The following is a 23,410-nucleotide window of genomic DNA, read 5'->3' as shown; positions in this document are numbered from 1 at the left end:
GATGGACAACACTGCAAAGAGTTGCATTTCTTACTTGAAAGCTCTTTGATTGTGGAAAGTACTCTCTTAATAGTAAGACCTCTTACCCTGCTCACAAAATCGGAGCTTCCCAAACAAGAAAAAGACCAGGAAGGCAAGTTTGAACTTGTAAGCAGCATAAAGATAAATTAATTTGTCTCCTTCCAGAATTAAACTAGGCAATGCTAAACAAAGGGAATCTTCTGGAAGTCTGGAGCCCTGAGCCAACATGGGAACAGACACAGACGGTTCAGGAGCACCTGGAGCCCGGGGCCACATTCCTCCCAAAAGCAATGAAGATGGCTGCCACCTGCCACACTTGCTACTGAGCAGACCCTGGGCTAGCAGCTCTGCACACCGGACCCCTGTGATGCTCACCGCAGGTCCTCAAGAGAACTGATATCATTACAGCGAAGTGAGGCTCACGGACATTAAGTGGTTTGTCCACAAAGTTACGGATGAACTAGGATTCAAACTCAGTCTGAACAGGCAAAGTCAGAGATCTCGCTGCTCCTTACCCCGGGTGGAAATACCCACAGTTAGTCTACATGCAGGTGCTGGGCTCCTTGGTGCGAGTCTCTGGTCCTGGTGAACCTTCATGCTGGGCACTGATTCTCTGATGAGGAACAAGATTCCTCAGAAGGGAACAGACTGGCTGGAGCATAAAATGAACCTTGTCCCTCCCTTTGGAGATGGATTAAAAGGTCCCACAGAGAGATCCAGCCCCTCTCTGTTCAGTCCCTTTTATCAGGGAGACCATTTTCTTCATCCTGCAATGATAAACCAAGCCCTGAGTGTCAAGAATTTGAGAGTCTTTCCCATCAGCAGCAGCAGGCTTCCTTGGGCCCCTCTCCGAAGATGCTGACCACGTGCCAGGCATGGGGAGCACACGGGAGAGGGCACAGGCTTTTCCAGGTGGAGGTCCCTTGCACTAGGGATTAAATCCAAATTCCTTTCCAGGCCTTCGGAGGAACCTAGGATGGGACCCGCCTGCCCCGCCCGTCTCAGCTGCTCATTTAAGCCAAGCCCTGACCTTTCTGTTCGTTTGAACACACCAAGTTCATGCCAGCTCTGGGGCCTGGCATTTGCAGCTCTCTCTTTCCAGGATGCTGGCCCCAGGCTTTCTGAGGCTGGCTTTCTCTTGTCAGGTTTTATTTCAAATGCTGGCTTTCCCCGCCGCCACATCAGCCCACCTGCTCTCCTTTCATCACGTTCTTCCCTATCATCCTGTTTTATACTCCTCATATACACTCCAAAATTATATTTGCTTGTTGATTGTCTGCCTCTGCACCAGACAGTATCAGTTCAGAGCTCCTCTATTGGTGTCCTGTCTCTCTCTGTGGCATCCTCTGGGGCTGGCATGATCACCGGGACACAGCAGGTGCTAGAGAGCCTATTTGCTGAATGAACACGTCAAATGTGGTGGAAAGTTAGGCAAATGGCTGAAGGCACTGAGAAAGGCCTTCTATTCAATACTCCTGGGCATATATCTGGAGGAAACTATAATTCGAAAAGGCACATGCACCCCAATGTTCATAGCAGCACTAGTTACAATAGCCAAGACATGGAAGCAACCTAAATGTCTATCGACAGATGACTGGATAAAGAGGATGTGGTATCTGTACATACATAATGGAATATTACTCTGCCACAAAAAGAATGAAATAATGTATTTGCAGCAACATGGATGGACCTAGAGATTACCATATTAAGTGAAGTAAATCAGACAGAGAAAGACAAATATCATATAATATCACTTATATGTGGAAACTAAAAAATAAATACAAATTCTATTTACAAACCAAAAACAGATTCAGGGACATAGAAAACAAACTATGGTTACCAAAGGGGAAAGGGTGGGGAGAGATAAATTAGGGGTTGGGGATTAACAGACACATGTTACAGTATATATAAAATAGGTAAACAACAAAGACCTAATGTAGAGCACAAGGAACTATATTCAATTTCTTGTAATAACATATAATGGAAAAGAATCTGTAAAGAAAAAAAAATACATATATATGTATGTATATGTACAACTGATCACTTAACTATACACCTGAAACTAATATTGTAAATCAACTACACCTCAATAAAAAAAAAACATTAAAAAAAGAGAAAAGCGTAACAGTTTGTCCATTTCTGAAAATGATTACATCAAACGGGAGTGAGTTTTTTCTCCCTAGAAGGTCAAGCAGACACAAGATGTTGAAAGGGAGCCTCAAAACCTCTCATGCTGATTGACCAAGATGACCTGAGAATCTAGAAAATATTTGAATGAAAAAAGGAGGGGAAGCAGTGAGATAACCCTTCAACAATATTTTAATTTTCTCCTTAAGTCTTCTCATTACAATAATGCACATCGTGACCTAAATTTCAAATGTAATTAATACAATTCTCTCGGTCCCACCACTGGAATATATTCATGGATGAAATGAAATGACCAGAATATTTCACAAGAGGGACATTCAGTGCATCGGAACAAGGATGCCCGTGAACCCTCCATCTGCAGGAAAGCCTCCCCAGCCTCTCAGCCAAAGCAGGAGACACAGCAGACACAGGCAAGAATCTCCCCTCGGATAACCAGGGTGATGAAAACACGGACACACGAGTCATATAAAGGATTTGACAAGAGTATTGGAGAGGGAGAGATTACTCCTGAGCCCCCATTGTGTGTCAGGAGGTAAACACTCATGTATGAATTATCCCCCGTCATATTTGTAGCAATATGAAGAAATACTTCTTCTCATTTTATTTGATAATTTTTAAACAGTGAAAAGGCAGTGTGTAATTGTCAAAAAGCAAAGAAGCTTTTGCAGCTGGACAGATCCAGGCTAGAATTCTTAGAGCTAACTGACCTCAGAGAAGTTTATCATCTCTCTGGGGCTCAGTGTGCCATTCTGCAAAATGGGCTCAAACCAATCTCACATGAATGCCTTCATGATTAAATAAGATTACCCAGGCCAAAGAGACAGCACACGGCCTGACACTCGGTAGGCAGTCAGCAAATGTTAACGGCCTGTCTTTCTCCTCAAGGCAGATACGGAAATATGCTTTGAAGTTTAAGTGACCTTTTCAAGGTCACAGACCAGGAAGCATGATAACTAAATTTCTGAGGACCATCCCTAAAGCCTGCTTTTTCCCAGAGCTCTGGCTTCCCCATTAGAGTCGCCAGGCACAGGGCTTTCCAAACTCACGCCTGCACTCCAGTCCCCTGGGGATGGAGCTGAAAATGCAGATTCTGGGGGGAGGGTATAGCTCAGCAGTACAGTGCACGCTTAGCATGAACGAGGTCCTGGGTTCAATTCCCAGTACCTCCACAAAATAAAAAATGCATTTTAAAAAACCTTAATTACCTCACCCCCCAAAAAATTTTTTTGAAAAATGCAGATTCTGATCCCAGAGGTCTGGGGAGAGGCCCGAGTCTGTGTTTCTAACAAGCTTCCACAGGAACTGGTCTGCCCACACACAGCCCTGGGGACGGCAAGAACCCGTGAGCTTAGAACCTCTGTGCCAATTCAGAGCCAGAGTCTGACCCTCTCCTTTGCCCTGGGCTGGGATGGCTCATGCTCCTTTGGGCTTTGTTTCTTATGGTTGTCGGGGAAGTTTGTTTTCAATTCCAGGACTGTAAACGATTGCGGTAGGCAAAATAGAGGGGGATCCGGCTGGCCACAGGGGCGGTATTATCTGTGGAGAAGGGCAGAGGGGAGATGTTGGAATTCAGAGGATTTAGAAGCAAAACCCCAGGCTCCAATCTCAGCTCTACAACTTAAAACCCACCAGACAGCAATGAAAACTCAGTGCCAGAGAGCCAGTGCGTTGGCCAATATATCAATTGTGAGGATTAAATAAAACAGTCCACGTGGATGCTTACAGCAATGCCGTGTTGCCTGGCCCGTGGCGAGCCCTTCCTTCAACTGTGGTAGCTACTTTTATCCCTAAAAATAAAAGAGGGCCGTGTGGTATAAATGGGTTCAAGAATGATAATTAGTCAAACGCATTTGTTCACGATCTGAAGTCCTGCGGTGACTCAACCAGAAAGAGGCTCACGGAAGAAAGGACAGTGACACACGGAAACGATCCAGGCTGTCTGTCTGGGAAGGGGCGCTCCGAGGGCCCTTCCCACCTGCCCGAGTCGCGGCTGCCAGGTGTGCGCGGCCCCGAGCGAGGCTCCCGGGAGGGGAGCCACGTTTAATCTGCGGTGCTGTGCACAGAAGGCAGCGGTGACCTAAATAAATCCTTCATTAGAAGCAGAAACACACTGGCAGAGGCAGAGCACAGCAGAGCTCCGTGACAGGAGGGCGGACGGGCCCTCTTATTACTCAGAGCAGCTGAGTGGGAAAGGGGGGCCGTGCTCGCAGACGGGGGTGGGCAGGAGCCAGGCTGCCTCTGCGCACTTGGATGTGCATGGCTCACTCCCTGCTCGGGTGTGACCCAGTCTTCTGACAGGTGATGGGAGCCTCCCTGGTTAAGGGGACAGTCATCATCTCCCCCCAGGTGGCGAGCACGCAGAAAGTCCCTGCATTTCCCCAGAAATGGCCAGGAAAGACCCACAGAACATCAGAAGCCAAAGAACCCTGTGCCATCATCTTGTCCTGTCCTTATCCCTGTCGATGGGGAAACAGGCAGGCAGAGAACGGGAATCCCAGGTCAAGCGTGCAGGGGCTGAACTGAGTCAGCAACCGAGGTCCCCTGGACCCCACAACCCTGGACCCCAAACGCATGGAGATCAGCACTTGTTTTTGTTGGGGGCAGGGAACATTAGAATAGTTTGCAGCTGAAAATAAATATACAAACCAGAGTAAATTCTTCCCCTGTTAGAAGGAGGATGTGTCTCATTTCTTGAACCAGACTGGATGGACTGAATTTTGTCCGCCACCCCCGCCCGCAGATTCCATATGCTGAAGCCCTTATCCTCAGTGGGTGGATATTTGGAGATGGGGCCTTTGGAAGGTAATCAGATTTAGATGAAGTCATGAGGATAAGACTGACAATGGATTAGTGTCCTTAGGAAGAGAGGAAGAGAGATTAGAACTCTCTTCTGCCACGTGAACACACGAGGAGATGGCAACCATCTACAATCAGGAGAGAACTCTCACCAGGAAGTGAATCCACTGGCATCTTGATCTTGGACACCCCAGGCTCAAGAGTTGAGAAAAATGAATATTTGCTGTTGATTAAGTCACCCTGTCTATGGCATTTTGTACAGCTGCCCCAGTAGACCAATACACAGCCCTCAGAAGAAACAGTAAAGAAAAAGAACCTGCCTGGAATTGCTTCCACTGCTGTAAGTCTTCCCAGGGGTAGCACACAACGGTCTCCTGGATCCAGGCAGGTGACATCAGCCTAGGAAGCCGGACGGCCGGCTGGGACCACAGTGAGCAGCCCTGTGCATATGTGGTCTGTCTAAAAAGCCAGCTGCTGCCAACTCCGGCAGGTGCTGCCGGAGACGAGGGACCGGGGCTGTCTGATCTTTGCATTTTCCAGATTCAACTATGGAGACTTCTGTGAAAACTCCTGATTTTTATTTTATGAGTGTAATAAATGGATATTAGTTGCCAAGTGAAGTGAGAAAAAGAGAAAAGACTGGAAGGCAAATCTGCAAAGACTGACGTGTCAGGTCCATTCTTCGCCCACAGGTGATCACTCAGACTTGGACAAGGCACCTACCATGTTTCTAAGTTTGTGCTGAGCTCCCCGGGACACAGAAATAGCCCAGTCACTGTCCTTAGAGCACCCTGTAAAGTCGGAGATACTCGTGCAAGAAAACCTATTAACCATGCTCAGTGTGAGCAGGGATCAGGCACAACTGCACCAGAGCCCAGAGGAGAGAGGTTGCACAGGCGGAAGACAGGGGAGGGCCCTGTTCATCCCACTGAAAAGCAATCAATGGCCAGGCATAATCTGGGAGGAGGCTTGGGAGTGGCTTGGCAGGAAGTCCCCCAGGGGCAATCACCCCAGGTAGAGTTTGCAGCAGCATCAGGGCTGGAGGTGTGGCATGGGGGCTGCTGGTGCTGGCGGTGGTATGGAGGTACAGTCTGTAGGGGAAGGTGGCAGCTAGGAGGCTGCAGGAGCTGGCAGGGGCCACAACCTGAGATTCAGAAACACAGCGGAAGGGAAAGCTCTATGGCAGTGGGACAAAGGGGACAAAGCATAAGGTCCCGAGCTTGAATCCCAGTAACGCCACCTGCAGACTCCAAGCGGGATAAGCTCATGGAAAATCTTGGAAACTACTGCTCACTTTTGGTCCAAGAGCTTGGTTTTGTCTTTTCTTTTGGATATGAGTGTTCTTGGTTTAAGGTAATCATTTAAAAACAGTTAACCTATTTTTTATATAGTAGTTAGTATCTGCAAATCCCAAACTCCTAATTTATTCCTCTCCCCTCCCTTTTTCCCCCAAACCATAAGTTTGTTTTCTGTCTATGAGTCTGTTTCTGTTTTGTAAATAAGTTCACTTGTGCCATTTTTTTTTTAGATTCCACACGTAAGTGATATCATATGATATCTGTCTTTGTCTGACTTAATTTCACTTAGTAGGATAATCTCAAGATTCACCCATGTTGCTACAAATGGTATCATTTCATTCTTTTTATGGCTGAGTAGTATTTCATTGTATACATACAAACACACATATATATGTATGTATGTATGTGTGTGTATATATATGTATTTATATATATACATCACATCTTTATCCAACCGTCTACAAGGTCCTACTCTCTAGCACAGGAAACTATTGAATATCTTGCAATAACCTATAATTCTATAGAATGTGGAAAAGAATATATATGCATAGCTGAATCAATATGTTATACACTAGAAACTAACACAACATTGTAAATTAACTGTAGTTAAATTAAAAAAGCAGACAGTAACGTGAGCGCTTAGGACTGACCTGCACTGTGAAACATACCGGGGCGGAGCGAGGACTGGCATCCCTGCCTGCAAGCCCCTGAGGCGGAGGCAGGCGTGGACGGAGGTAAAGCACGGCACCACGGCTGGGTTTGAGTTTGTACTGTCTGTATTTTTTTTCCCTTTTCCGAATTAAATTGCTGCTGCTCCTGTGATAGCACTAAATAAAGCAACAGTGAATGACTTTCCTTCATCCCTCACACATACACACACGGCTGTGATTTCTGTTCATCCCTTACTTTAACAAAATTTTTGAAACACTGTTCAAGTTCAGTATTCCCTTTTTCTTAAGCTATAGGCTTTACAAAATGAATTAGTGTCTCATTTGCCTCTGATTCAAGCTTTAACTTATCTATAATGCATTTACCTTAAGTAGGAAACACCTGCCTTATTATCTCAGTCATCTTGAAATCTTTAATCTGTCCAGAACAGCACCTAGATCTTGCACTCAACACAGCCTTCTCTGTGATCTCATGTTACCTTGTTACAAATTCAATTATCATTAGATGAAATATAATTCTATACAGGACGTTCAATCATCACCAGACTGATCATTTATTCTTTCTGAATGTTGATGCAAAGTGATTTATATTGCATATTTTTAAAATGTTGTTAATTATTATTGCTTAAATAACATATTTGAAACAATCTGGCATCTGGGGGAGACATTCAGGAATCCTCAGGATGAATTATTACAAGAGCTCAGAGGTGGGAGGCGGGTGGTTAAAGGGGTGAGTTTGAATTGCACTCTATCCCTTACTTCCTCTTTGGGACCAAGAGCAAGTCATGTGACCCCTATGTGCTTCATTGTTTTTTTGTTTTTTTTTAACCTGAAATGTAGGGATGGTAACAGTATTAATTCTGTAGGATTGTCATGAGTATTAAAGGAGGTATTACTCCACGAAGCACTAAGAAGAGGGCCTGGCAAATAGGACACCCTCACTGAATATTATCATCAACACTGTCGGATCCCTGTTTTCCACTGCAGTGACTGAGAAAGGTCGTATTCAGGTAATCAAAACTGCCAATGCCATGACTTCAGGCATATAAAGTGCATCTCCACCAAGTCGTCTTTGCTTGAAGGGACCAATGCACAAGAGTGAACAGGGTGCTGGGCTGGGAGTTGGGACCCGGAGTCTAGTCCCAGATTCTGCCCTGACTTTTGTATGACCTCGATCAAGACGCAGAAATATTCTAAGCCTCGTTTACAAAAGGAAATAATCAGACCATAAATTCTAAGACCATCTGCCTTCTTATAGCTAAAAAGTGAAGGCTTTAGAGAATTAAGAAACATGGCAAGATACTATTATCCAAAATTCTGAACAAAGCAATCACTTAAAAATAAAGTTTTACCATTTGGGCCGGCATCAATCTAACATTTCACGGGTTAAAGCCGGCAACATATGTGGAATTTCCACACTCCTGAGATTCTGTTAATAAGGGAAAATAAGACAGCTTCTAGCAGGAAAGACTGACTCTTGGGTAGGGTCTCCCCTACCTGCCACTCTGGTTCTATTCAAATCATATTCAGTGTTCGTTTACCAAACATTCACTGAACTAGGACCTGATTAAGAGATGGATCAGCTAGATTAGAGGACCATCTATAAAGGATGCTTCGTCATCGCTGGGCCAAACTACAAATGAAGAAAAGCAGCATTGTATAAAAGGCTTCTCAGTGATAAGAAAATATACAATTAGACCAAGCCCTTCAGGTTGGGGTGGGGGCAGAGGGGTTGCGTGTGGTGGGATAAGACTTTCCTGCACTCAGCCCCAAAGGGTCTGCTTCACGACCTCTGAGGCTGGATGGAGGCAGTTGACTCTACAGCTTTTGCTTGTGTGAGTGCGGTATGTAAGCTTGGAAGTGAGCAGAATTGCTGAAGACAACAGAAAAGGACAGAGTCTTGCCACAGGGGTCCAGCCTCTTGGTTCTCACCACACATCACATTCATCCTCTTCCTAAAGAAATGAAGATGCATTTATTAATGGAGATGCATAATTAATTACTATTAATATAATATGGTTATTCTTCAAAGAGCTTGATGAGTAGTAGGATGAGTGAAAACCCAAAGATCAGCCTGCCCAGCGGACCCACCATTCAGTCAAGACCTAGATACACTGGCTGTGTATCCAGCACTAGAAGATTGGAGCTACAGTTGGCATCCTGTTTCTTCCCTCGAAAAAGGGTGCATGCAGGGGTGCAGGGTGTGTTGTGGGGCAAATGCAGGGAGAGGAGGCAAAACTATGTGATGATTGTGCTAAGGTTAGGACTGAGAGAGGGCTAAGGGTACCCTGCCCATTAGCAGTGTGGAGAGATTCGTAGACAACAGAATCACGGGTACACATACATCACACACCAAGTTATTTTGGTCATATTCACATGTCAAGATGCGAGAAAAGTTGTAACAGAGCTACATTTAGAAATAGTTCTTTTTTTTTTTTTTTAATGTGTGTGTGACTCAAAATCAAAGAGGAAAAATGGTGTGGGAATGAATGATCATGTCCCCATACTGTATTTCTTCCCCCAACTCTTAGTGAACAAGAAGGAAGAAGCAAAGGAAGAGGGAGGGGGACACAGGCGTCTGCATGTGGCTCTCTACACTGCTCCGTCTCTGGTGGGGTCAGTGGGATTGGATGGGACTTCAGTAGGGTTTCCCCATGAGATTCCCTACTCTACTCTGAAAGGAATTTGCTGAATAAAATCTGTGTGTGTGTGTGTGTGTGTGTGTGAGAGAAAGCTCCAATGGTGAACTAAGTTTTCAAGACGTCCTGCGACTCTCACCCTCTGAAAGCCATTGACACACTAGCGAGGCCAACACGCACCTTGAGGTCCTGCCACGCGATGCTTCCTTGATGACGAGTTTCCAAAGGTGTCAAAAGAATAAAGCTGACTGTAGCCCCCGTGGGCACTGGGCCACCTGGCTTTCCTCCTTTGACCACCACTTTCCTTCCCCATCAGCTGCTGGGAAAACACAGGCCTGGCTTTGTACTCCAGGCAGGCAGCAGACCCAAACCAGCGCTCGGGGCCACCGTCCCACGGGAAAGGAGGGGCTTGGCCAAAGAACAAGGGTTCAAATGAAGTGTTTTTAGCTGCAATTTCTGCTCTGGCTTTCGACAAGTCTTCTTCCAATGTTTAGGGTCACAGGGGGCAAGACATTTCATAATGCGAGTCACTAAATTAGATTTCAAGATTTCTCCTTCCACGTATTACCCCTGCTCTTCCATCAGGCACCACTCAGGAGTGTATGTCATTCGCTCGGGACGCAGACACCAGGCCTCCTGAGAGCAGGTCCCTTCCGGGCGTCACCCAGGGATACGGGGAGGAGCTAGGTCTCTCCTCAGCCCCCAGAAGCCCACTGTCAAAGGGGCAAGATGGGTGTGGAAATAAATACTTCCAGCCGAGTGAGATGGCGGAGGCTCTGGGATGGACACTTTTGGCAACTTAAAGGGAGCCAGGAAGAGAAAGCTTGGGACATGCTTCATGGAAAACACCCGAGAAACATTCAGAGGTCTGATGAGGACAAAAACCAAGTTTAACACTTTTTAAGTGACTTCCAGGCTAAAGTATATAAACAGAAAAATAGAGAAATAAACAGAATAATGTGGGACGATCAAAGCAAGTGAGTTGACGTCTGCTGGGGTTTCAGTCCTGGCTTAGTTATTTGATCGCAGAAAAGCGACGCGCCTCTCTGGGTTGTAATTTTTCTCATCCAAAGAAAGGGGATGCTTCCTACCAATTTGAAAATTAAATGTAATATTAAAGAAAAACGCCTTGGCCCACCTGACACAGGGTAGACCCTCCAAACATAGGAGCTGGAGAATAGTCATGCGATCAATAGTAGCGTGATGATGTTCGAGAAGAGAAAAATAGAAGAACAATAATCACAATTAAAATGTAGATTTTATAACAACTAGGCTTCCTAAATGACTTCCAAAAATTGACAAGAAAAACCATTCTTCAGGGAAAGTGGAACGTTTTGAGCATTGAGAGCGATGTGGAGAGAGAGAGATGACAAAAAACAGCAGAATGAAAAACGCCAAGTGGCTCTTAGTCTAATGTGTTTGAAGGACAACTATTGTAAGACAATTAGCCTTTGCCCCATCTTTTGCAAAGGACAGTAAGGCCTCCTTAAGGAAGAGAAGGCAGCAGGTGAAGGCAATTCTGAACATGTGCGATTGTTTAAATCAGCAGAGCCGCAGCCGATGTAACCCGCATCCTGACCAACGGCTCGCTGCCAATCCAGAGCCCTCTGCCACTTCTGCTGGGATCTGTGCGGAGGGGGACGCGTGGCTGCGATCAGAGCAAGGCCAAGGCAGCTGCCACGTTCAAGACTAAACAGTGCAAAGCCACCCCTGGAACAGGGGCCTGCCAGGCCGGGGAAAGGCTGACACGCGCAGGGTGGCCTGCGATCAGGAAAGGACAGAGAGCCGGCTGGCACTGACTTTACCCAGAGGACATTTTTTGGGGTCACTTTCACTCCTTAGTGGGCCACCATGGATGGCTGCCCATCAGAGCTCAAGAAATCTGAACTGACACATCAGGCTTCTCTCAAACATGGATATTTCTGTGTAAGATAATGGTGCTTCCCCTCCCAGCCACTGTGACCCGAGGCTGTTTTCCTTCCTTCTCCCCACGCACATCCACATTCCACAGAGCAATCACGCACTGAGACCGTGGACCAGGCACCAGTGGGTGCAAATCTCTAAAAGCAGCGGTTTATCCCGCTCTCCTGGGGCAGCTGTTTCCTGAGGGATGCAGCCAAGACCACAAGCAATTAGAGCAACGTCTCTGTGCCAAACGGAGCACTCCAGGAGGACTGAGCAAACCCTGCCCCGCTGGCTAGGGAGGCTCAGATAGACCCCACATCTCAGTGCTTCCTCCCCTCGGATGCGTGTGTACACCCAGGTGGGTGGCAGGACTCTATCCACTCAAGGCTCTTGGAGACTCAGAAAGACAGGACACCGGCTGCCTTGGACGGTGAGGGCACCGTGCAGATGGAGGAGAAAATGCGGAGCCTGGGCTGGCCCTTCGTTTCCCCTCACATCCACTGCCTGCAGCGAGTCACAGGGCCACACTGACCTACAGATAGGAAAAGTGCAACCCTACTACGTGCCTGGAAGAGAGAGAGCCACCGGGCTGCCCCCATGCAGTGGGGGGATGGGAGAGCATCCAGTACAGACCTGAGGGAAAGACAGAATCTGGGCCTAATGAGAAAGCGAGGAGGCTGGCGGAGGAAACAGCATGGGCTGAGGGTGGGAGCGTCCAGGTTCCTGATTTATCTGGGGGACAGTGGGCAGCCCTACAGTTGGAACACAAGGTGTGTGTACAGAACAAAGGATGGCGAAGGATGAGTCGTGAAAGATCAGGACTTGAATTGCATCGTCACTTGTACTATATTAAAAAAAAAAAAAACAGCAAAAGAAAAGCTAGGTTCTGTGCAACCGCCATGTGCATTAAATGCTCTGTCTGCATCACCACATTTAATCCTGACAAATCTATAAAACAGAATATGTTGCGGTCCTTAGTTTTCTTAATTCAACAATTATTTCTTGGGTGCCAACTGCCTGCCAGGCACTGGTTCAGAATTGATCCAGGTCTGAGGGGTCCAGACACAGCCTCCATCTTTCTACAATTCCATCTACTAGAACAGATTAAACATTAAATAAATAAGTGTATGAAAAAATACATAATTAAAAATTACAACGAGTATGTAAGGTTTAGGGAGTTGATTACCTTGCCCAAAGGGATACCGTGATGAACAGATGTGGCTGGGCCCAGATCGCTTCTGCATTTAGGAGTCCTGCACGTAAACACTAACATTGCAAATAATAGGGGTCTATAGGACATTTGCATCAGGGGACAGGGCAGGGACCTGATGATGTTTCTCTTTTGCAAAGACTGCTCAGGTCAGAGCTAGAGAAATCAACATAGAGAAATACTGCAGACGGCAAATGGTTGTAAAAGTTATGGAGCTGGGGATGGAAAGAAAAGCAAAGCCAGAAGAAGACAAGATTCGCATTTTAGCTGAAGACAGCAATGAAAGAGGCATTATAAATCTTGGCAGAACCCATCACCAACTGCAAGATACAAACATAAACGTAATAGTTGTTCAAAGACAAGAGGGACCTGCTCAGGATTAGCGTATTCAGTTAATGGTCCTCTTCCACGGGTGGCCTCAGTTTCTTCTGGAATTCTGGCCTGTGGGCATGTGACCATGTTTTTGGCTGATGGGACCTACAGAGGAATTCTCTGTAGGCTTTTGAGAAGGGTTTCCTCCCCTGATTAAAAGAAGACGGTTTCCTAGCATTGCTCTCTTCCTGTGTTAGAGCAGGGTGATGAAGGAGGCTGCTGGGGGCACCGTGGTCCTCTTACCAGGGGGACGGGGATCGGCAGAAGGAGGAGGTGGACTGGAAGGCGACACACAGCTAGACCCTTAATGACACCTTTTATCTGCTTCTCTCACAAAGTCAGGCTAGCCAGCAAGAAAAGCTAACAATCACTACAGAGTGCGGCATTAGAGATACTTAGTAACAGATCCTCAAATCAGTGTTTTACATGTGTTATCAAATGTGATACAAAAATAATTAAATAACACCATTTGCAGCAACAGAGACGGACCTGGAGATCGTCACACTAAGTGAAGTAAGCCAGCAAGAGAAAGAGAAATACCATATGATAACATTTATATGTGGAATCTAAAAAAAGGCACAAGTGAACTTATTTACAAAACAGAGACAGACTCACAGACACGGAAAACAAACTTATGGTTACCCAGAGGGGAAAGGGAGGTGGAAGGATAAATTGGGAGTTCAGGATTTGCAGATTCTAACTACTATATATAAAATAAACAACAGGTCCAACTGTATAGCGCAGGGAACTATATTCAATATCTTACAATAGCCTATAATAAAAAATCATATGAAAGGATGTATGTATAATGGAATTATTATAATGTACACCAGAAATTAACACAACATTGTGAATCAACTATACCTTCATAATAAAGAACATTTAAAGTTTAAAAAAAGTTAAAATTAAAAAAATGTGATTTTTTGAAACAAAATTTCCGTGGGGAAGTATAACTCCACTTAGCAAGTGAGGCAATTGAGATTCAGAAAAACAAACTCATTTCCCCGCCTCAAGTCAGATACCTCAAGTAATACACTGCCTTCTGGAGCTGGAGCCATTCTCCTGTGCTGTGAACTCCGAAGTGCTCTGGCCCTGAAGGGGCTCCCCACTCGCCGAAGGTCTGAGGAGGAGGCACCCGTCCCCCCAGAAAAGGTCAGTTCCTGTGATGCGTGTGTAGATGGGGCTGAGAGAGCAGGAGGGAGGGGACCTTCCCAGAGAGAAATTGGGGCAGGAGAGGTGCCACCCTGAAACTCATCTTTAAGAAGGCCCCTCATTTAATGAATGGAAATATAAAACCCAACACAAACAACAAGCCCCTTCATGGCAAGAGGGGCACCATGGCTGGTGCCATCACCAGATGGCACTGGGTTCTCTTGTCTCCAGTTTTCATCCAGGACTTTGTGCTGTCATAGGACAGGGAGAAAGGCCGGAGCTCCCTGTTTCTATTACATTCCGTATTCTTTCCAGTTTCACCATAACAGTTTTTGCATTCTTCCCTCAGGGCCATGGGCATTAAGTCAGGGTCCTGAGAAGCCTTGGGAGGGGGAGAGGGCATGCCATTTACTTAAATGACCCAGTCCAGATTTAGTCAGGGACTCTTGCCCGTTCTTTGAATCCTCCGCTGCTTCTAATGGTTTCCTGTCCTGTCTTCTCCTCTGTCCTCTCTCTTCTCTGGTTCTCTCTCGCCCTCCCTTTCTCTCTGTACTTTGTCCCTGTCTTCCCCTAACACTCCTGCCATACCTTGTCCGCACTGATGCTTCTAATCTGTTGATCCAAAAAATGAAATACTAAGAATAAGGTTTGCTTGAATTCTATAAATTAAGACTAGAGAAACAAAGGGCAAAGGACTTAGACAGTCTCCCATGAATATGATGCAAAGACTCAGTCCATGGTCTCTGTGACATGACACCGACTTTGCAATCTAGAGGTCTACACTGCTTTCTTTTGTCATCTCATATTAAGAAGTTTTCAAAGCACAAAGTATCTCTTCAGTGAACTCAGTGGAGCTATTAAGCACTTTAAAAAAAAAATGCTGACTATGAGCCAAACACTGTGTAAATGCTTACTTGGTTTGATGTGCACTAAGCAATCCTCTGCTATAAATTTTAATTACACCCATTTTGAAGAGGTGGAGACTGAGGCTTAAAGATGAGAACTAACTCGCCTCCTATTGCGTGGCTGAGAAGAAACACAGCGGATCTAACCGGATCTCTCTGGTTAATTAAGGCTACATGCTCAACCACCACCCTGTTTTCCCTTTCTGGTCCACATTCCACATAAACACACTGCTAGGAAGCAGCCCAGGTTAAGTGAGGAGTTAGATGCAACAGAAAGGGATTCTTTTGGCGTGAGTAATATTTCACTGCTGAAGAAAGCATAAAGCTCTGCTTGAGAAAGCCGGCCCGCGACCAGAGTCTTGCTTCGTTAGCTCCCCGCCAGGGTATTATCTGACATGGAAACACAACGTTTTCATAGCCATCCTCAGAACAATATATTCATTCCAGCAGTCCTGGGGAGAGCTTGGCTCAGTTTATAACCCGAGGTCACCTACTCGGGAGGAGTGAGTCTGAAAGGGCCTCTCACTGTTTTATTAGCTTTGGATTCTTCTGATGAGGGAGAAATTACACGTGTGAGTCCTCAAAGCACAAAGTGTCCCTTCAGCGTGCTCAGTGGAGCCCTTGTATGAGCCTGGTTGTTTCAATTCCAGCCCTACAGTAACAAGCTCGGAGCAATATTTGTTTGAATGACGTGCTGTGTTAGTGGACTGGACGCTCTCCCCAGGTGGCCTCACGGGGTTGAAATGCCTTCTTCCCAACGGGTGTTGGGAATAATCTTGTGTGTGCACGGGAGAGGAACAGACCTGCTTATTAAACACCCTGAGAGATCTGGCTTGGTCCACACTTCTTTTAGCAAATAAGTAAGCATGCTTTGGTTTGATCTGTTGCTTGGGGTGATGTGTTGCTTAGCTCATCAGAGACCAGACACATTTTCTCCTTGGCCCATAGCCTGGCTAAGTCATTTTGCCTCCAAATCACCACACTCTCCCCTCTTTAACTGCCTTTTCACCAAAGGCATCACCCAGAACTGTCATCACAAGAATAGAGATGTTTTAATAAAATATAGGACTTCCAGTTACATTTAAGTCTCAGGAAAAACAATGAATCATGTCTAAATATTGAGTATCTGGGATGTACACCTAGACTGACACATTATGTGTTATTTATCTGGAGTTCAAATTTAACGGAGTGTCCTTATTTCTGTTTGTAAAATCCGGGCACTCTGCACAAGAAGAATATAAGTTTTCTCGAGCATTATGCTTGGTGTTTTAAATTAGCAATCTCCTTTAATCCTCATTAGAATGTTGAAAAATCCGAGCCCCAGAAAAACTGTTTTATTTCTCAGGATGATACAATCAGTAAGGCAGGAGATCAGAAGTTCAAACAGATGTGACTTCAAAAGCCATGCTCTTTCCACCCCAAGAATAACTCCAGCATATAATTCTAGAAATCTGTCATTGACAGCTTCTCCCTCCCTCCTGTCCGGGACACTGGGAAAAACTGGGTTTCAGATGTCATTTAAATCAAGTGCAGGTGAGTTTTCCAGAGCAGGAGCGAGCCTGCTTTCAGTCCAGGCCCCTCAAGTGTTCATTTTTCTGAGCGCAGCAAGAAGAGAGTGCCTTTTCACTCCAGCTGCATCTGCAAACACCTTTCTCCCACTGCATTTGAACTGCTGAGACAGGACTCTGATTTACTCTCCTAAGGAGTGAAGACATTTACATAAAACACCCTACTGCAGGCTGGCCTAATTCACAGGAATTCTCCGGGAAATTCAGCAAGACACAAAACGCATCTCGGAAAGTGCTGAAATGGAAGTTCTGAACGGATAAAAGGAGGCATGAACGTTTTGAATCTAAATATAGTTCTCAGCTTATGAAAAGGTGGGCTGCTCCGTCCTCCAGGGATTGAACCATCTCCACCTTGAGCCAGCTGCTCACTGCAGGTGGAGTGTCACGACCACCGTGGATCCGGGGTCTGCTGCCTTCGCTCTGAGGATCTGAGATCTAACCGCTTCACTTCTGGATCTCAGTTCCCTTAAATATAAATTGAAGATGCTAAGAGCTCCCTGTCTCCCTTGAAGGACTGGGCACAGGAGGAAAACGAGACAGTGGATATTCGTGTACTAGATGGAAGTATAGAGTTATTGTTTTCATTCTTCTCTCTCTTTTTTTTTTTCATTTTAAAATTCTTTTTTAATTGTTTCCATTCTTTTTATGCCCAAATACTTTTGCGCCGACAGGATCTAGTCAGGAAAGGTTTTGTGTTTAACATGTCACTTACTCACCTGGGCTGACAGCATTGGGAACCCCTATAATGGACCACTGAGGTCTCACCTAGGGGTGGGGCCATATTTTGACCCTTGTATGATCATTCTTTGGCTTTTTGTCTCCAAGCCTCTCTCCTTCCTCAAGTATCTCTTTCCCCTTGAAGCCGTTCCTAATTCCCCAGACAGAAATGTTGCCTCTTGTTTCTTTTCTGAGCAACTACTTGGAACCAGACACGCTGCTCGGGACGGGAGAAACAAGCCCGCACCTGCAGGTGCCTGCACACCCAGGGCGCAGTCTGCCGGGGGAGTGAGAGGTAGTGAGCCAACCAAGTAACAAGGTGACTCCAGATAATCACTGCGGCTATGGAAGAGACTGTTGCAATGGAAGAAATAAATAGGGTGATTGGAGGGAAGGTTTTCTCAAAGACAATGTGACCTGATGACCGGCAAAGGCCCACGTAGGATGCGTTTCTCACCTCATATGCAAAAAATCGCTGATTTATCTGATCACCATACTAAGCTTTAAGTTCATCAAGAACAAGCACTATTTTTTAATCTTCTGCACAACTGCCCTGAACAGTCACTATCAAACGTGGGGCTGACTTGGGAGAGGGGGTATGAGAGTTTCAAAGGGCACAAGTACTTTTCATGCTTAGAACAGACTTTTTAAATAGTTCATTTTTGTGATACAAAAAGAAATTAATGAAATTTGGTCATAATACAAAATGTCATGGCTAGGTAAAAAAAAAAAAAAATTAAAGTTTAAAAAACTCTCCACTGATGATGGGGTACAGGCTTCAAAGAGGTTGAGAAGCACAGACCTAAACAGTTCCTGGTACATATCAGATGCCCAATTAAAAAAGTGCTCAAGGGTCAAAACTCAGTAGTTGCAACATCCTTCCCACCCTCCTCACTCATGTTCGCCGTCGACTCCTTGGTGGTCATTTGTTAACGTCCTCCACGCTGGTCCACAGCTTCCCTGAGGACTGGCCCTTGGTTGGTTTTACTGGTTCATATATTCAAGCACCTAATCCAGTGCCTGGCAGCAGGTGGACACGCAGTGAACATGATCGATAGTTGATTTCATTAAAATTAAGAGTATAGTCTGTTATTAGAAATTTATCAGCCATAGCAACTCCCAGAATATAATCAAGGGTCCAAACCCCCAACACCCTAACATCTTTTATGTCGGACAAGGAAACCTGACTTTGGTTATGTTGAGTCAGAGACTGAACTTGGAGATTCCTGGCCACTTGCCTAAGGTTTTATCCCAGCACCTAACATTTCATATGGCTTTCCCTGGACTTATTTTTCCTTTTAGCACATCACTATCTAATCTAGGATGGATTGTCCATATCCATCTTGCTTTTTCCTGTCTCTTCCACTGGAAGATAAGCAGAAGGGCAAGGATTTCCATCTGTTTTATTCCCTATTGAGTCACCAGGGAGTAGAGCAACACTTGGTACATGACTGGAACTCAATAAAACACGGGTTAAAGGGGTAAATGTGATTGGCGTAACTGCTTACAGGACAGAGAAGAGGCAGACCACAAATAAACCCTCTGTAAAAGTGAAGGTTAACTCATTGGTACAGGGTCTACACCACACTCTCGATACACCCCGGCCTAGATTTTCTGAATAACTGATTTTACTGAGTCTCATATTCCAACCAATTTCTTTTCTATCCTCAGAACCTGGGGGCCATGAATTGGGGCCTGTGGGACATAGATGAGGAGGCCGACCTTACAGAAGTGTTTTCTTTGGCCCACACAATAAATTTTTTTAAACACTGAATTAGCTGCTGGCACTGAAAAGTCAGCAGAATCTACATAAAATTGTGAACACAAAGCCTATATGGAAAAGAAAAAATCGGATGCCACAAGACAGGGCCTGAGTTCCGACTTGTGTGCTGGTTTGGAGCTGAAGCATCCCCTGACCCAGCCTGTCCCGGGTCCCTTTTCCTTCAGGCTATTACTTGCCAGGCTGCTGAAGGCATTTGAGTGAGCGACCCCTGCTGGAAAGTTCCCAAAGTGCATATACAACATGGGAGGGGAAAAAAAAAAGTAAAGATGCCCACTGGGATCTATTTCTGTTATGTTCAGGCTATTTCTTGGAAGAATAATGCATTCATTTCTCTAGAACTCTTGTCGTATCACATAACTATTGACAAACTATGGCCCAGTAAATGTGATTCTAACGGCCTGATAAAGCTATGCTATGAGCTCTAATTCCCCGGGGATAGAGGAAGCTGAGAAGGCTTCATGCCAGAGGCAGGACCGAAGATGAATTGTGAGAGGCTATGTATGCATCAGCTGGTTACAATTTCGGCTAAATCAGATAGAGGAGGAATTTACTTGAAGACTATGAGTCACCGCTGGGAATTAACGATAAGCTGAAATGCCAGCCTGGAAACAAGAAGGAACGAAGGGAACCAGGGAACGCGTCAGGACCAAGCCACAGGAACAGCACCCCTGGGACATCCTGGGACATTGAGGCTGCTGCTGCTGCCACTTATTTCATGACCCATGGTGGTAAAGAAATGCTCAGCTGTCCTTTTGTCCTTTAGCTAGTCCCTCAAGTTTCCAAGTCTCAGACAGGATCATCCACCTGAGCCCTGGTTCAGAGCTCGGAGATATGGAGATACAGACACAGAGGAAGAGCCCTGCCTCCTATGGAAAAGTCCCCTTAGAAGGGGAGGGTGGTATCCTCTGAATACGAAGGCTGTTCAGTTTCTGGGAAACTTCTAAAATGCAAAAGTGCATGGAGTAGGAGAACTGTGAGTGGAGGTGGAAGGGAGGGGGCCATGCAGGCAGTACAGTGGAATGGAATGAGAACAGACAGACCTGAACTCCAATCTGGAATCCTCTGTACCTTCAGAAAATTAAGTAACTTTTCTAATCGGCAGATTCCAAATCTTTAAAATAGAAATGATGCCATCTGCCTGTGCACAGCACAGGGTTGCTGTGAAGATCCAGCTCAGTCATTCATTCACTTATTTCAAAAATACTTATCAAGCATTTATTAAGTGTCAGGCCCTTCGCTAGGTCCTGGGGACCGATGTGGAACAACAGAAATGCAATAGAGAGACGGTGCTTTATGCTGATGACAGACTTCGACAAGGGAGACCTAGGTCATCTCCTGAAACTGATCATGCATCACTTTTTCCCAACTGATACACCCATTTGCAACTTTCCTCCTTTTCGGTTAATCAATATTAGGGCCCTTCCCGAAACATATTTTCTTAAGACATATGAAATGCACTAAGCTAAAAAGAGAAAAAAAAAACTTAAAAACTTTAACTCTGATCCTACAATCAAGAAACTAATGGCTCTGAGAAGCCGTGAAGCCTGATGCTGGTGGGTTTCAGGTAGCATAATCACAAGGAGATACTGGCCTATTGTATGAAATCCTCTCCCTCATTTAATGTTTAGCATATGCAATCCACACAGATGTTCACAAACTACAAAATTAGCATTAAAATAGACCAAATGAAATTTGCAGGAAAAGCAAGTTAAGTAATTCTGTACATTTTTTCACCAGTGTTTTAGAACTGCCATAATGCTCTGTACATACATTTTTTTTTTTACTTTCTCATAATAATCTTTCAATCTATATTTTGCCAGGGAAGAGTCTGAGGCCCAGAGAGGGAAAAATAATTTGTTTAGGGTCCTGGGGCAAGAATCCAACTCCAAATCCAGCTAGCCATCTTACCATTCATTCCCCACTTGATTGTAGGAAAAGGTTGGCCTGGCTAGGAAGTAGGGATTCATCCCTGGGATTGAAGGAAGATACTCACATCCAACCCAGATCTCTCCCAGTAGCAGCTGGAAAGTTACAGCTTTCCACAAGAGCTGGAAAGTCACGGCATTTCCCACAGAGCAGCTAGAAGGCTGCTTCTTTCCAAGACTGCTACTCGCCTTTACTTCTCCAAGACTGCCTTTCAAACAAACATCCTGGCTTAGTAGCATGCCCTGAAACCTGGATTCTCAGCCCTGACCCCAAATACAGACTCAGTTCCATCAGGACATCAGTACCTTTCATTGTCCCTCTGTCCAAACTGGCCTCAATAAAAAGAGCATGACTCAGTACTCAGTGTGGGTTTGTGCCACCCTGGGCAGAATTCTGGAAAGGGCACGGTGCACCAATCGAGCAATTTTATGTCAGCCAGTCCATATTCCTAGCCCCTTTCTAGTCCCATCAAATTTTAATTCAAGATAAAGACTTCCACATTGTGTTTCCCTTCAAGGAGCTCTTAAGGACTTTTCCAGTAAGATAATTTCTTCTTTTGATAACAAAAGCACATCCCCCGTTAATATTGTAGAGTCCAAGTAAAGGGTTCCTGAACATCTACAATGCGGAGGACTTGAAGTTTTATACAGGGCATAATAACAGCACAGCTAAGAGCCCTGGGCTTTTCCTGATCCTCTGCAAGTTCAAGGTAGCACTTTCTCACCAGTTTCCCAAGCAACGAATCTCCCATCTTAAAGCTACAGTGTTCTGTACACCAGGCAGCTTCAGTCTGGATCTGAAGCCCAGAAACACTGCAGAAGATGCCTCAGTAAGGTACCCTCACTGGATACTACTGTCTGTTGTAATTAACTGCTTCGACTTAAGAGTGCTTAGTCACGAAGTTGTGGATCCCAGTTGAACTTGGCAGAAAGAGTTAGAGGGACCCACTGAAGCCCTGTGAGGCTCCTTGAGAAGCTCATCTTTCTCTGCCTAGCGCTGGAGAAAATCTTATGTAACACAATGGTCCATTTCAATATGTTATTTCTGCAATCCTAAGGCAGGGGCAAAAAATCTAAGCACTGGAAATACAAAGAGTAAGTCGGGGATTTGCAGCTGAAGAGTCCACCGCCTGGAATTTCACTAGGTCAGGCTTATTCGCATCACACCCAATCATTATTGAGAAACCAGAAAGCAAGACAAATTCCGAACGCCAAAGGATGGGCTTTAGAAATGCAGGGAGGCAGAAATTGTGTTATCTCCCCCTCTTTTTTTTTTTTTTTTTTTTGGATGAAATTCCTGACATTAACCCTTGGGTGGAAGTTGGTAACTGCATTTCAACAAAATAAGGTAAGATTTGGCTGCAAAGCAAGAACGCCAAGTAGGACCCAAAAGATTCTGCGGCTAAACGTGCGATGGCCACAAAAGCAGCCGAGGACCGGCGCCCGGGCGCCGAGGGACTCTCAGAGGATCTGCTCCCGCAGCGAGCGGAGAGCGGAGCCGCCGGGCAAGTGGTGCCTGGTTTCGAGAGCTCTGGCTGCCAGAGGAGGAGCGGGCGCACTCCCTCCTCATCCCTTGGCTGTTCCTCGCGGCTGCTCCCTGCTAGCAGGGAACCGCTTCTGGGGGAGCAGCGAGAAGGCAGGAGATTTGGAGTCGCCTCCCCAGAACCCCCCCCCCCCCAAAAGCATCTCTGTACAAGTAGTGGATAAAAATAGCCAGCGGATAACGCTGGGGGGAGGAGCGAGACTCGAGCGAGGCAAAGCAAGGATAAGACTGGTCCTGCAAAGTGGAGGGCGGAGGAAGAGAGATGCAGTCTTCTCCCGAGAGAGGGGCCTGGGTATGCGAGAAAGCGTGGAGGCCCACCCGGCGGAGGGGATGCGATGGAAGACGTACAGAGCCGGCAAACAACTGCAGAGCCCAGTACACCTAACACCCCATGCCCTGCGTCCCGGGTTTGCTCCCGCCTGCTCCTCCATCCCGTTTTTTGCCGGCTCTAGAAGCGGTCCTCAGGCTCCCGGGACAGGCTGGGACCGAAAGAGGGAGCAGCGACGGTCTGCCCCCTGGCTGGGAGAGCGCACCTGGAGACGTCAGGCTCCGCGAGCGAGCGTGCCCCTGGTTCGGAGCAAGGGGTCTACACGCTCCCACCACGGGTTGGAGCCCCGCCTCCCCTCACCCTCATCTGCCGTCACTACCCAAGGTGCTCGAAATAGAAACAGAGGCAAAAAAAAAAAAAAAAAAAAAAAGGTAAAAAGTGACATGAAAAATCAGAACCGTGCGTAACTGGCATTAGGGAAAGAGGCTTCTT

The 23,410-nt window shown here is 45.9% G+C and overlaps 1 protein-coding gene across 3 annotated transcripts in view; it reads right to left on the bottom strand.

The window, feature by feature from the left end:
- Positions 1-23,410, bottom strand: part of HS3ST1 (heparan sulfate-glucosamine 3-sulfotransferase 1) — a 29,957-nt gene that overhangs the window by 5,321 nt on the left and 1,226 nt on the right. The window lies entirely within an intron of this gene.

This window comes from Camelus bactrianus, chromosome 2 (assembly GCF_048773025.1).
Source record: "Camelus bactrianus isolate YW-2024 breed Bactrian camel chromosome 2, ASM4877302v1, whole genome shotgun sequence".
In the NCBI taxonomy this organism is placed as follows: Eukaryota; Metazoa; Chordata; class Mammalia; order Artiodactyla; family Camelidae; genus Camelus; species Camelus bactrianus.
The sequence above is the reverse complement of the archived record's forward strand: the minus strand, read 5'-3'. Positions and strand labels throughout refer to the sequence as shown.